The sequence below is a fragment of the Saimiri boliviensis genome, chromosome 15 (genome assembly GCF_048565385.1).
Source record: "Saimiri boliviensis isolate mSaiBol1 chromosome 15, mSaiBol1.pri, whole genome shotgun sequence".
Lineage (NCBI taxonomy): Eukaryota > Metazoa > Chordata > Mammalia > Primates > Cebidae > Saimiri > Saimiri boliviensis.
In genome coordinates, this window is record NC_133463.1 from 40425987 (window position 1) to 40442197 (window position 16211).

Below are 16211 nucleotides of genomic sequence, written 5' to 3' on the forward strand. Positions count from 1 at the left end.
CCTGGGAATGAAAGATTTTTAATTGGAAAAACTTGTGACTGAAACCTAACATCCAATACCTGAAGCTAATGGATTTATTATTAGGGTCCCCATATCCTATTATCTACTTGAGCATTTTCTAGACTCTAAAAGCAACCCCAAATTCATTAAACCTTTCTATAATTCAAAGAAACAAAATCTGAGATATACAGGTTTCAAATCACAATCAAGGCATGCTATAACTTAAAACACTCTCAGAATATGAAGTTTCATCTTCATCCAAAAGATGCCCATTTTTCCAGCAAATGTAGCAAAATCTACAGATTTATACACTCTCTTTCTTCATAATACCAAAGATGAAATGTACATAGTTTTTTTAAAAGAAAACTGTTATCATTCAAACATTTCTTAAGATGACATTTTAATCAAGCATCTTGAGAAATATACCAAAATCAGACTTCATTAACTGATATTTCAAAACAGAAATATATGTTAGTATTACATAATTACATAGAATGGAAACACTATAAATTCTCTTTAGAAGAAAAAACATTATTCAATTTTTTGCATATCTAAAATAATATAAGGAATAATTCTCTATAGAGTTAATAAGATACTAAACAAAACTTAGTCTGTGTTTTAATGCTCCTTAAAAACAAAATGGTAGATTGTCTATATCTGTCTCAATTCAGATCACTTGTTTGTTTCCTTGGGATTTGTCACTATTTGGGAAATAAGAACTTTCCCTTTCCATTTCTTCCCTACCTGAAACCTCTCTGGACTTCTTTTGGTCATTACCTTCAAGCCCAAATTGTTTACTCATTCACCATTTCTGTCTTCACGCCACAAACTCTTTACATCATCAAAGCCATGTAGAAGTCTTTAGATATGATGAAAAAGAAGATGAAAAATTAATAATTTTTAACAAGTAGTAAGAAAGTCTTCTTTATCCAGAATTCCAAAATTAGCCTCTTATCCCGAAGAGCTTTTCTCCTATTTCTTATAAAGCAACTGAGGCAATGAGTTACTGCTCAGCCCTATGTTTTCTTAGAGTCCTAGTAAAGATTACAGTGATGCAGAGGAATGTGGAGTCATGGTTCTTGCTTTCTTCTTAGGAGCTAGCTTTTAGGTCCTCCTTCTGTGCTAAATAACTTTCAGTGACTATTGCAAGGGCTGTGCACAAGTTTGGATACCACATGAAATCAATGTGTTAATTTTCACTTGTTTCCCACAGAAAATTAATCTCTGTGACAGAACCAACTTAACACTTCCATTTTGGGGTTCAGTTACCTGAACCATGTCAATATAGAAATTATTTTCAAAGTTACTGAGTCATTTTTTAAGGGCCACTGGATAGGCTTTAATCATCATGACTTTTAAAGTCAATTAATTACAAGTAACTCAGATGTGTTCTGTGCTGAGACTGTTTCCACATGTTCGTTAAAATTGATTCCCCTTCAGCGTCAGGTTGTAATTTCTTTGTTCCTGCCGAAATCAGTATTTTGTACTCAATGGGCTTTTTTGAGTCCTCTTATTTTCAGAAACTTTACTACGGAAGAATTGCTCGCTCTAACACCCAGCATAGAGATTCCATGAGACAGAGTATAACACATCCCCTACCTTCATCTACCCAGGTCAGAATTTAAGCTGGGATCTGAAACTCACACCATCACTCAGTTCAAAACGTTGGTTTCCCCAGAAGAATACTTAGGAGTCATGGATTCAGAAGAAATTAGCACAAGGGAGACAGAAGATGATGGCACTGTGGGTTTTTTTTTTTTTTTTTTTTTTTTTTTTTTTTTTTTTTTTTTTTGAGACGGAGTTCCGCTCTTGTTACCCAGGCTGGAGTGCAATGGCACGATCTCAGCTCACCGCAACCTCCGCCTCCTGGGTTCAGGCAATTCTCCTGCCTCAGTCTCCTAAGTAGCTGGGATTACAGGCACGTGCCACCATGCCCAGCTAATTTTTTGTATTTTTAGTAGAGATGGGGTTTCACCATGTTGACCAGGATGGTCTCGATCTCTCGGCCTCGTGATCCACTCGCCTCGCCCTCCCAAAGTGCTGGGATTACAGGCTTGAGCCACCGCGCCCGGCCGGCACTGTGGTCTTAAAAGGAATGTGATAGGGGTCCTTCTCCAAAGGTCTCAAGTTTTACACCAATGTTTGCCTGAAAATGTGGGTAGAGTTGATTAAAAACTGGAATTAAAAATATGTTATGTTTCTCACATTTCCTTTATAAATACCTCTATATTTAAGCCTTTAGAAACTGACCAACAGAACAAGAATGATCAAATGAAGACTGGCTTTGCCCATTTTAGACTGTAACATAAGAAAACTGAAAATTGTCCTACTGTATTATGAAAGAAGTAAACTAACTATCCTGACACTTAAATTTTTAAATAACAGCTCTATTTAGATATAATTTATATATTGTAAAACTCACCATTTTCAAGAATACAATTCAGTGGTTTTTAGTATATTTAAATAATTTTGCAACCATCACTACTATAATTTTAGAACATTTTTATCACCCCGACAAGAAACCCCATTAGCAATTGCCCATTAGCAATTATTCCCCATGTCTTCCTCTCCCAAGCGCCTCACAACCACCAGTCAACTTTCTGTCTCTATGTATTTGCCTATTTGGGGGTATTTCATATAAATGGAATTATATAATATGTGGTCTTTTGTGACTGATTTTATTCATTTAGTATCATGTTTATAAGGTTCATTCATGCTGTATTTCACTCCTTCTGTATCACTACTTCATTTCTTTTTATTGCTAAATTGTTGAAGTGAGAAGATCAGGCTTGATATTTCCAGGAAACCAATTTGTTAGATGTTTATTACCTAGAGAAACTGTTCACATTAGCTCGATGTGATTCATTCAATTCTGGGTCATAATCCAAGAGCAATTTGGTAAGTATAATCCCACTTCTGCCAGGGTCCTGGCCAGAAACAGGCAGGCACCAGTTGGACAATTCAATGACAGTTTAATATAGGGACTCTTCAGAAAGTGTGGGCAGGATGTGGAATCTACATGGGACAGTGCAGAACTTCAGAGCTACCCAAGCAAGGGGTTCTTACCACTCTAAAGGCAAGGGAAGGAAGTAGTGACTGGATCCCAAAGAGACAGCTGTGTGGAAAGGGCTGCCTGGCAGGAGCTAGGGGGTGGGAGGAAGTCACTTCAGAGGGCCGGGAAGTTGGTCCTGATAGCATTGCTCCCCCTGAGAGATGTCATGGCAGGACCAGAAGGGACACTGGGAAGACAATGGAAGATCCCATGTCCAGTGAGAGAGCTCTGCAAAGAGCAAAGTGTGATGAGCAAGCCCGTAGGTGAGAGTGTGTGATTTGATTCCTCTACAGCAACATCTCTAGATCTTCAGTAAAGTTACAAACACCATGAGATGCTTGCCAAGAGGATGTTTTTAATTTTTTTTTCTCATGGAAACCAGAATAGGACTGAACGGAGAAAGCAAGTTTGGGTGCGGGAATACAAAGGGATAAGAAAAACAGAAAATGTTATGAGAAATTTTCAGAAATAATGAGGAGGGCTTTTTTTTTCTTTGACCCATGTAGATTCTCAAGGAACCAGGAGACCCAAGTTACGTCTGGTGGGGCCTGGATGCATTTATATTCAGGAATAGAAAACCAACAGTTTTTTGATATAATTATTCATAATAATAAAAGGAAGCCTTATTATGATCTCCACAGATGGTACTCACGCTTCTTTAGTTCAACCAAATCTACAATGCATATATTATCACTTCGTATTCAGTGTCATTAGTTTTCCCTCATGGTTAGTTACTGTATTGCAATAACATCACTTTATTATCCCTTTCATTGCAGATGAACAATTCCACAATCATGTTAAAGACTTAATAATCCTTTGCTTGTTATTTTGGAAAACCAACCACCACGTCTATAATAATTTCTGTTAGAATGTGCATTGTAATTTCAAATAAAGGACTTTAAAACAAAATTTTGTAGTATATCCATTTATGAACTGAGTCCTGTTGGTCCTAACAGTTAAGTCTAAGAGACCCACCAGAAGGAGAGAGTTAGTAAAGAAGGATGTGGGGGAACAGAGAGATGAAATTTTTTTGTAGGGAGATACATATGAAGAGGTAGTAATTGGTGAGGGAGTTTGGGATTAGTGCTGATAAAGGGAAATTTATTATATTGAAGGAGAGCCATATACTAGATTAAATATGTGTTGTCAGTGAATTCTGAAGAACACATTTCTCAGCAAGACATTGAAACAAACTAGATAAAGAGACTGTAGAATGTTTATATTCTTCTGACCAACCAAAGTAAGACAGGCCAAGTTTATAGTTGGAATTACTCCAAATGGAGAAAGGTTCCAGCTACATTCAAAGCACTGGCACCTCTCCCAGTTGCTCTAGTGATTGAGCCCCTCCTAATCTTAATGATTTTGTAATATAAGGAAACATCCAAGCAAACAAGTCTCCTGTAGGAGGGAGGTCTGAGGAGGAGAGTGTAGGGGATGAAGGATGAGATCGTGGGGAAAGAAAATTAAATGATCTACACAGAATACTGTCGCCCTGAGTGCTACAGCATCTCACATTTTAATGCATACACACATCACCTGGAGGTCTGGTTGAAATGCATATTATGGTTCAGTAAGTCTACGGTGAAGCCTAGGACTCTCATTTCTAAAAGACCTGCAGGTCCATAGGTCACATACCCTAGATTTCTTGTCTCTCCATCTGACAACAGTGTCAATGAGTTATTCATTCCTAAATCCATCTCAACTCTTCTACCACGTAGCACTGGTGCCCTGTAGGAAGTCCTGGGCGTGGGAAACAGTGGAAATCTTTTTCACTGTGACTTTTGTGACTTAGGCTTGACTGTTAGCTGTGGCAACTTGCTGTTGTCACCAGTTCCTTGGCTTTTGCTGCTGGGGTCCATCTATTTTATGGATGGGCAGGTTTTGCTGTTTTGGGTCCATCCATTTTATGGATGGGCAATTGAGAATCATGGGGTAAGTTGCTTACTATCACACAGGTAGAATGGAAAATGCCCAGGAAACAGTACACACCGTAGGCATTCAGTAAATGCTTGCTGAATCTGAAAATACACCACCTTTCAAGATAAATGTGCTGCTTTTCAGCATTCTCAGATCCTACTGCAGTGGGTGAGTAAACAAGAGGTTTGAAGATCATTTTGGCTTTTTGTGTATTTATTTATTTATTTATTTATTTATTTATTTATTTATTTTGAGACGGAGTTTTGCTCTTGTTACCCAGGCTGGAGTGCAATGGCGTGATCTCGGCTCACCGCAACCTCCACCTCCTGGGTTCAAGCAATTCTCCTGCCTCAGACTCCTGAGTAACTGGGATTACAGGCACGCGCCATCATGCCCAGCTAATTTTTTTTGTATTTTTAGTAGAGACGGGGTTTCACCATGTTGACCAGGATGGTCTCGATCTCTCGACCTCGTGATCCACCCGCCTCGGCCTCCCAAAGTGCTGGGATTACAGGCTTGAGCCACTGCGCCCGACCTGTGTATTTATTTTTATACATGTTTCCTTTTATCTGAACATGTTATGAAGCTGTCTGATAAATGTTTTAAACTCTTTAAACATGTTAGAAGTCAACCTTTTCAAATTATATTGTATTGTTAACCCACTACATTTCTCTCCCTTGTTGTTTCGTAACTGTATCTAAAAACTGAAGTAGTTTGAGTATATTTTGATAAATCTGGGAAGACATCCTCTTATGTTCAATCAATACTTACATGTTTTAACATTACAGTTTGGACATGAAAATGGCAAATTGCTTTAAGGCCAACCTTTACGTGTTACTAATTTCTTGTCCTCTCAACACATACCACAGTGCCTGGTGCATCATAAATACTCAATATATTTATTCATCAGATAAGTAAAATGATGAATGAACAACTCTTATATTGAATGCCACATACATGTAATAAAGTAATTATTTCCTGAAATTCTTTCCTGAAATGTTTTTTTGGGTTGGATTCAATCTGGCTATGTAAAGACAATGTTCAGACTCTGCTACGTATTACCTGTGGGAACTTGATCAAATCATAGAAAGAGGGTAAGCCATTTTCTCCTTTTTAAAATGGGGACAATAAACTCTCTTTGCAGAATAAATTATGAAAGCTGATGGAAGGTAGTTGTGAAGTTCGTAACTGTTGTGGATTGAATTTTACACTCCCCTCAAAAATTGTGCATTGAAGTCCTAACCTAGGTTACCTCCAAAGGGGACTTCACTCAGAGATAGGATCTTTACAGAGGCAATGTAGTCAAAATGAGATGAATATAGTGGGCCCTAATGCAAAGTGACTTGTGTCCTTACTAAAGGGGAAGTTTGGTAGCAGGCACACACACAGGGAGAATGCCATGTGAACATGAAGGCAAAGATTGGAGTGATAGATTGGAGTGATTTGATACAATATCAAAGATTGCCCCCAACCCATTAAAAACTAGGGAAGAGGCATTGAACAGATTCTTCCTCACAGCCTCAAGAAGGAATCAACTCTGCTGACACTTGATCTTGAACTCCTAGGCTTCAGAACTGTGAGACAATAAGTTTCTGTTGTTGAAGCCACTTAGTTTGTCGAATTTTGTTATAGAAAGTAATACAATGTCCAACTATGATTATTTCCTGAGTTAAGAAGTTAAAATTGCCACGTGCATTGGCTCATGCCTGTAATCCCAGCACTTTGGGAGGCCAAGACAGGCAGATCACTTGAGGTCAAGAGTTCAAGATCAGCCTGGCCAACATGGTGAAACCCTGTTTCTTCTAAAAATACAAAAATTAGCTAGGTGTGGTGGCAGGTGCCAGGAAGCCCAGCTACTTGGGAGGCTGAGGCAGGAGAATTGCTTGAACCCAGGAGACAGAAGTTGCAGTGAGCTGAGATTGTGCCACTTCACTCCAACCTGGGTGATAGAGTGAGACTCAGTCTCAAAAAAAAAAAAAAAAAGAAGAAGAAGAAGAAGAAGTTAAAGTCATCTTCTGGGAGGAAGGAGTTGGTATAGAGCTGAAAGCTTGAGAAAAGAGGCTTATCCCTCCTGTAGTGACTGGAAATCTCCCATGTGTCAGCTGTTGCACTTGTCACCAGAGATACAACCATGGCTAAGAGCCATGGCTACTACCTTCACAGAGCTGACTGGCCCACAAAGGTTTGAAAGTGCTGTAGTGGGGAACAGGTAGAGGAGGCAACCTGCATTGAATAAACAAATGGTTAAACTGTACCAGGTTCAAACTGTTGAAAGGCACAACCTTTTATGACTTAGATTTTACCTGCTTCTTTGACTTCGTTTTCAACCTTCAATCGATTCCTTCCCCGTCACTCCACATATCGTGTACATATGTGCTTGTGCACAAGCGCACACACACACACACACACACACACACACACACACACAGAGGCCATAATGCCACCATACTCACTTGCATTTCTCAAAACTCTGATTTTTTTTTTGTCTCTCACCTTTGCACATTCCATTCTCTCTGGCTGAAAGCCCCTCTCCCCTGTTACTTACTTGGCAGGTTACTAAGTTTTCCTGTATTTTAAACTCAAGCATTATCCTCACATTTAAAATTTTCCAACCAGAGTCTGAGTTAGAGGTGTCTTCTCTGTTTCTACAATACCAGACACTCATTATTTCACTGGATTGCAATTGGCTGTTGCTTTGCTTGAGGCTAGAGGCTGAGTGGTTTTCATCTCTCTCCTTCATGCTGAGCGCAGTACCTGGAACAAAACAGATATGCAATACACATTTCTTGAATCTAATGAATAATTAATTAATGTAGAAAATATCATATGCAAAGATATTCAGCAACCCATACACATATGGCAAAATAGCTATATTATAGGGCTGATTTTTGGTATCACATGCACCTGTTCCCTGTTCCTGCCTCATTGGGTCCTACAGGCTTCTGCACCAACCCTCCACATCCTCATCCACCTCCAAGGTACCTCTCATCATTAGCCCAGCTTGCCATTAGGTGCTGAATGCGTGTTTCCACCCTTCGCTATTCACTCGGAAAGTCTCTGTAATGCTAGCATTTATCTTTTGAAAAGTTGCCAAGCACAGCAGTAAAGCTGTGTGGTATTTTTCATCTGTGCAACTTTAACAAGTCTCAAGGAGGCTCTAAAAAAGTCATAGCGCATTAAGTCCCTCCTTAGCAGTATTTAAATACCTTTGAAAATAAGTAAACATGTAAAAATAAAAGGAAAATAAAGTCTGTTGAAAGATTTCGATTGTTTTCTTCATTTTTAAAAATTTACATTATTTTACTTTTAATTGACAAATAATCATTGTATATATGTATGATTACAGTGTGATTGTTTTGATGTATGTATATATTAAACAACCACATATCTTCAGTGGTAGATACAGACAAGTACTTCTTAAAACAGTCATAAGAGCATTAGGAGCCGTAAATCCTAATTATTTACTCTGCCTCTGCATTGGATTGTAGCTTGGCTTTAATCTCTTGCTTTTAGAAAGCTTAGATTTTCTCCTATTTATAAAATGAAAATAATTCAAGTATTTCTTCTACAATACATGTTCACCTCTACAAAATTGGACACCAAAAATAAGAGAGCTAATAGAATAAAATTGGGGAAAATTCCTAGTGAGCTATGGAATTTCACACCCAAGACGCTAATGAGAATAATTAAACTCCTAACAGAAATAATCAACATTGTTAAGTCTATCTTTGTATTTATGTTCAATCAGTTAATCTTCACAGTTTTAACTCCTGGTTCTGGTGTTTTCCCTTTGAAAGAGACCCTAAAAGTTACTCTCTTCTAGTAGATTATTTAACAAATATTAGAAATCTTATCCAGAGTATAACTTTTATTTTTTCCATTGTTTTAATAAAAGGGAAATATCTTTGCTGCTTTGTTATGTGCACTAACAGTTTAGCCAAGAAGCTTAGTATAGTAGGAAGTATAGCAGTTCTTAAAGCCACTAACCTAGTCTCTACCTGAAGTTGTGCAGATTTCCAGAGTTAATTCTCAGGTCTTTTTCACAAACTGCTAAGGTTCTCTCTTTTGTTGTAAGAAAACCTGCTCTGATCACTTGAAAACATTAACTTGCTGGGAAAAAATATATATACATGAACTAACACACAACTGGTTTGTTATGTAAACATTACTCTTCTATTATCTCCTATTTGCACAAGGGAAGCAGTATCAATGAAATAGCTTTAAAGTTGAACAGATTGTCGTTCTAAATACTTATTTAGTTGATGAACAAAATAATTAACAATGGCTTAATAAGATCATGCCGGAAAACTCTTTAAATTCCAAGAGGCAAATCTCCTATGTAGCAATATCAAGTATCTCTTTGGAGCCTCGCAAATAACAATTGCTACAATCACTTCCACTTTCACATTGAAAGGAAATGTATTTTTAGTTAGGGCAACTCCTACCTTGGCTACCTTCCCAGAAAGCTGTGTGTTAGATATATTGAGGCAAAAACAATGAAGACCTGCTCAATTTTTGCTGTTGAAGTTCTTTTGGGTTTTCCAACAGACACCTTACTGACCAAATGATTTGGAGGACACGGTTCTAAATTCTGCAGCTCAAAATACTTCCATTGTAGTCTATAATTTTATTTCCCTCTGGAATTAGGACATTTAAGTACCATTGGAAAGGAACTTTGCTGAATCTGGCATAAATGTGTCATCTCCTTCTAAGCCTACCAACTTGACTCAAAAACTGTTGAAATATAAGCAAGAGTGATACTGGAGTGCATTGGTACAAAGTAAAAAGAAGCGTCTCATTACAATAGGAATACTTTTAATTTTGTGTTTTAGTCTGAAACTAGATTACGCTTCTGGAAATTGTAGTATTTATGTAGTATTCTTCTGTGAGGCTACTGTTTCAGAATAGGTATTTAGCATTTTTATCCTTCTGCATTGATCCTAGGTGAGTTTTCATAATATTTGATAATTCATCTACTCATAGAGTTACAGACATGCAGAACATTAGAACAGATTGGATCTCAGAAGTCAGTTAGATCATCTGTAGCTTCCTTTCATAGGCCACAACATTGAGAGATACATGGAAGAAATAAATAGTGGGATATTATATATAGTATGTCTTACAATATTTTCTGGGTTTTTTGAGGTTATGGATGGGAAGAAATTATGATCAGCTGGCAAAAAGGGAGGGTGATAATGTTTGGTTTTCTGGTATGTATATTAAAGCTTATGAATAAAATTACTAGGTATAACAACTTACCTAACACACAGTGAACCTCAAAGGAGATGGTTGCCCATCTGGTTTCAGTTTGATTAAGTTTATGTTCTATTTGATGCTTACTATATGGAAGACACTGAGCTAGGTGGTTGGCATACAAAAATAAGCAAGAGACACAAACATAATAACACTTTCTTGAAATTAGTCTTAACTTACTCTGAGACACAGCTCTACCACCTATTTGCTTTTTATTAACTTATTACTAATCTTGGGCAAATAACCCCTTTGACTTTCAGTTTTTTTTTACCTGCAAAACTAAGTTTGTAAAATGTTGCATAAAGAATTAAATATCTCATATGCAGTCGCTTAGCAGGTGCCAAGTATCCAAAAATGATTTGTCTCCCCTAGATCTAGAGCAAGAAACCTCGATTTTAAGGAACTCATAATCCATAAAGATATAGGTAGTGCCTTACCAATGCTGAAGGACAGACATGTACTGAATATATGGGAGCACATACACAAGAGACCGTGTTTCTGATGGAGAAGAATTAAGAATGGCAAAGGAGTGTTAGGGAAACAAAAACAAGGGATTTCTGACATGGAACTAGGCAGGAGATGGAAATATTTGGGACAGATTCAGCACAATGGAATAAATGCTGAGGCAGAACATAGACTACTTAAACATTGTACATCTGCTTTGTTGAAAATTGGCAACTTTTGGATTAATAGAGAACAAAGAATTATGATTTGTATTCTTTCATTTATGCTGATTTCATTCATTCTTTTCAGAAATAGCTTCTATGTGTCAAGCACTATACTAGGCACCGGGTATCCAGAAGTAAGCAAAAGATGATGGTCCTTATTTTCCTCTAACTTACAGTACTGAAGGACAAAGAGATCACTGAATTGATAAGTGCTGATAAAATGCAAAGCAGGGTGAAGGAAATGAAGATGCTGTTGTGGCATCCTTGGTAGAATAAAAGGATTTAGATAAAAGATGCAGGAATACCTTCCTAAGCAAATGCTGTTTTGGTTGAATCCTGAAGGGAAAGAAGTAGCTCGCTACACTGAACCAGGGAAGAAAATTCCAGGCAGAGAGACCAGCAGGAGAGATATGGAACTGGAAATAAGTGTTGGTTCTAGAATACATGCATTGTGTTGCTGAGAACTTCAGCACAATGCCTGGAATATGCTAGATGCTCAACGCTTATTGACTAAATGAGTGAATGAATAAATAAATTCTAAAAAGACTGATTAGTTAACAAAGCTGTTGAGCAGGAAAACGACATTGTCAGATCAATACTTTAGAGACAACAATTCTGCAGCCATCACCAATAAAGATACTTCTGCAATAGCACAAGATTAGAACGACTGAGAATATATCTAGGACAGTGTTTGTGAGACCAGGAGTGAAACAGTTCAGATGGGAATGACAGATAGCTTGATACTCCTACAGATGAAAGGGTAGGTTGGCCATGGTGATAGTGATAGATCATGTAGGTCTTATGTGTATTGCTTCGGGCCCTAAACTTTATCTTGTGGAAAACAGAAAGGCTTTAAAGAGTTTTAAGCAGGGTGTAACTAGTTGCAATTGCATTTTAGATAGAGCATTCTAGTGACAGTATGGAGGATAAATTTGAAAGCTCCTCGGATGAAAGGAGGGTAGAAGGCTGTTGTAATAGTCCTTTGAGAAATAATGAATACATTAGATTAGAGGGAAGTAAGCAAATGTAGGAGGCTATTGTAATATTCCAGTGAGAGAAACAATGAGTATATGAAAGAAAACCATATATCAGATAGAAAAATAGAGTATTGACTCAAACTACTTTGAAAGCAGAATATTCATTTTTTTTTTATTTTTTTTTATTTTTGAGATCTAGTCTTGCTCCGATGCACAGGCTGGAGTGCAGTGGCACAATCTTGGCTCACTGTATCTTCCATTCTCCCGGGTTCGAGCGATTCCCCTGCCTCAGCCTCCCAAGTAGCTGGGATTATAGGCACCCACCATTATGCCCAGCTAATTTTTATATTTTTCGCAGAGACAGGGTTTCACCATGTTGGTCAGGCTGGTCTTGAACTCCTAACCTCAGGTGATCCACCCGCCTCAGCCTCCCAAAGTGCAGGGATTACAGGCATGAGCCACCACAGTGAGCAGACTATTCATTTCAGTGTTTAACTGGGTATGCAGGGAGGAGGGAGGAGGGGGAGTTCAGGGTGATTCACGAGTGTCTGACTGGGATGATTGTGCCATCAAATGAGCGAGAAAACCAGGAGGAAGAGGTGGTCAGGATAGGAAAAGGTCATGGGGAGTGAGCGTGAGACATAAAGTCTGAGGAGTCTGTGGTACATCCAAGTGAAGATGTTCATTAAGCATTTGGATATTCAAGTTTATATCCCAGATGTGAGGGCAATGCTACAAAGATAGACGGATGGATGGATAGATAGACACATACCTACATACATACATATAGACATAGATGGATACCCAGATAGAAAGGATAGATACATGCATATGATGAATGAGTCATCTTCATACAGGAATTGCTTAAACCATGTGAATCACCCAGAAAAATCTGTTGAATGGAAGAGCAATGGATAAAAACAGAACCTGGAGAAGAAATCACTTGAGAGGGCAGGGGAAAAGGCCCATGTATGATAGTAAGAAGGAATGAGAAAGGAAATCAGAGGATGACCTGGGTAGACAGTTTTGATTAGAGACAAGAAAGTCAAGGATTTTTATAAGAAAAAGATGGATCGCACCATCAAATGCTACAAAGTGGTCAGGCAAGATGAGGGCTGAAGATGATCCAGACATATTTGCAAAAATAGGGACTGAGCATGCTGGAGATTATGGCCAGAGTAGAATACTGGCATTGAAGATTTCTAATAGGAATTAGTCTAGTTGGTGACCAGATCCCAGGTGAAAGTATGACTGTATGTGTGACCGAGGCAGAGGGGTGGACAAGATCCTTAGAGATAAGGAAATCAGGGGACTGTGAGGGTTAGGATTTCAGATGGGACATCCACATGACCACTGAGGTCACCGATATGTTGGCAGGACATGACGTACAGAAGAAGACAATTTTCCACATCCTTTACGTTTGGGAAGTGAGTAGACCAACCAAAGAATTTATACTAAAGACAATGAGGTTTCACACAGGGAAAAAGAAGCAATTGAGTTTTCTTAAATCAAGGTAGTCTAAAGCTGCCTCCATGCATATTTTAAGTTCAGCCTAAAGGTTTCTTTGTACATCGTCAACTATAACCTAAATGGAGTTGTATACAGACTTTAGTCTACTCTTGTGCCAATCACCAAGTTTTCACCAGTCAAAGGTGGCCAACCATTCAAACCATGTTCAAATGAGGCAAATGCTGAGCTGTAACCAACCTGGCTGTTTCTGTACCTCACTTGCGTTTTCTGTACATCACTTTTCTTTTTCTGTCCATAAATCTTCCACCACATGGCTGCGCTGGAGTCTCTGAGCCTACTCTGGCTCAGGAGCCTGCCCCATATTTGAATCATTCTTTGCTCAGTTAAATTATCTTAAATTTAATTTGGCTGAAGTTTTTCTTTTAATGATTTTGATACAAGAGCTGGGATTTAAGAGATTATTGACTCCACTTTGTAATCTCAAAGTTCATGAGGCCCACATGATATATGAGTTCAGGATTGGACTGAAGATGAAAAACGAAAGATGGGCCATAAATAGGAGGCACAGAACAGTGTAGGTTGAGATCAGAGAGAAGCCAAATGGTTTAACTTTAAGGAGACTGATCAAGGACTAATGGAGAGCTTTCAGGACAGAAAGAATTAATAAGGACAAAAAAAATTAAACTGTGGTTCCCACCATCATGGAATCTATATTACTGGGGAGAGATGTTATCAAAGACTCGATACATGTAAGGTTATAGCCAGATAAAGGATAAGAAGAAAGTGAACACGAATGGGAAAGCAGGTTACAGGAAGGGTTGGTTTGCATAGGGAGGAGAGCCTTCCTGAGAAAGTAATAATCATGCTGGGTTCTGAAGGAGCTGGTGGTCTGGGGAGCAGACAGGCTAAGGAGAGTGGGGAGACTTGGGTACGAGGATAGCACATGCAAAGGCCTGCAGTAGGAGGACCAGGAACATCCCACGTGGGGCGGGGCACACAGCACAGTGAGCATGTGCCATGGAGTGAAAAGGTGGAGCCAATCATGCCAGGCATTAGCAGCTTCCAGGAAGAGTCTGTTCTTTATTTAAGGGCATGTTTTGTCTCTGTGATAACAATCCCCAAACTATCCCTGTAAGAAAGATGAGGAGGCCTGAACATATCCTAATTGTTCTGATTGACAAATCAGTTGGTAAGTACAGAGAAAAAATTTATTCTTTGCTCCGGTGAAAGCTATTGTGATGCTCATAGTTGACATTTACTTCTTCAAAAGGATGATAACATCTTGGGGAACTTACACAGTTTGTTCTCTGTATCCACAGGTTCCACACGGGTGAATGCAGCCAACCACATATCTAACATATTTTTTTAAAAGTAATAAATAATTAACAATAAAAATAGTAGAAATAAAATACAATACAACCACTATTTACATAGCATTTACATTGTATTAGGTATTATAAACAATCTAGAGATGATTCAAAGAATATGGAAGGACACACATAGGTTATTTGAAAACACTACACCATTTTATATAAGGGACGTGAGCATCTAAGGATTTTAGCATTTGCAGGAATCCAGGAACCATTCTCTTCTCTGTGGATATCAACTGTGCTTGTGAACAAAGCAGGCAGGTTAAAACATCATGTGAGCCTGTCCTCCTCCACGCTGCTTCCTGCCTCTCTCCCCTCCACGGGCAAAACAGCATCTTTTGCTCAGACAGTGCTGGGGAGTGGAAGTGAATTAGAATATGACAGAGATGTAAAATGCCTTTTGATAAATCAGTTTCAGGAAAACTGTGTGCATAAAAATCAAATTGTTGCAGGTAAACAAAAGATGTTTAGCTAGACAGCTATTTCCAAAAATGTCAAGACAATGAAAGGGGGAGAGAGGTGAAAATGAACCCTGAAGAGAAATGGGGTTAAAGGAAACATACTTGTTCACACGGTCTTTGAAATAACTCTTTCAAGAAAAAAGTTCAAACATACAAAAGTAGAAACAGTAGTAAAGTGAACCATCATAACTCATTTAGTATGAACAATTATCAATGATCAGATATCTGCTTTTGCAACATTTTTCCTTTCTCTTGCTCTTTGTGAAACTGCTTTTGCAACATTTTGACAGGAAGAGAAATTTGGCATGACTGACTCCATCTTGCTTCTTGCTTCACAGGCTGGCTGTTGTCACTTTGCCAACACTCTACCAAGCTAACTTTGGGGGAAATGTAGTTTGTAGTTTGAATGGTAATAGGCCTTCCCAAAAACTAACTTCCTTTGTAAAACTAATGAAAGGCCACAAAGTTATGAGGATGAGAGGGTCCTAACAAACTTATGAAAAAATGCTCATCATCACTGGTCATTAAAGAAATGCAAATCAAAACTACATTGAGATACCATCTCACGCCAGTCAGAATGGTGATCATTAAATAATCTGGAGACAACAGATGCTGGAGAGGATGTGGAGAAATAGGAACACTTTTACACTGTTGGTGGGAGTATAAATTGGTTCAACCATTGTGGGAGACAGTGCAGCGATTCCTCAAGGACCTAGAAATAGAAAGTCCATTTGACCCAGCAATCCCATTACTGGGTATATATCCAAAGGATTATAAATTGTTCTACTATAAGGACACATTCACACTAATGTTCATTGCAGCACTGTTTACAATAGCAAAGACCTGGAACCAACCCAAATGCTCATCGATGATAGACTGGACAGGGAAAATGTGGTACATATACACCATGGAATATTATGCAGCCATCAAAAATGATGAGTTCGTGTCCTTTGTAGGGACATGGATGAACCTGGAAACCATCATTCTCAGCAAACTGACACAAGAACAGAAAATCAAACACTGTATGTTCTCACTCATAGGTG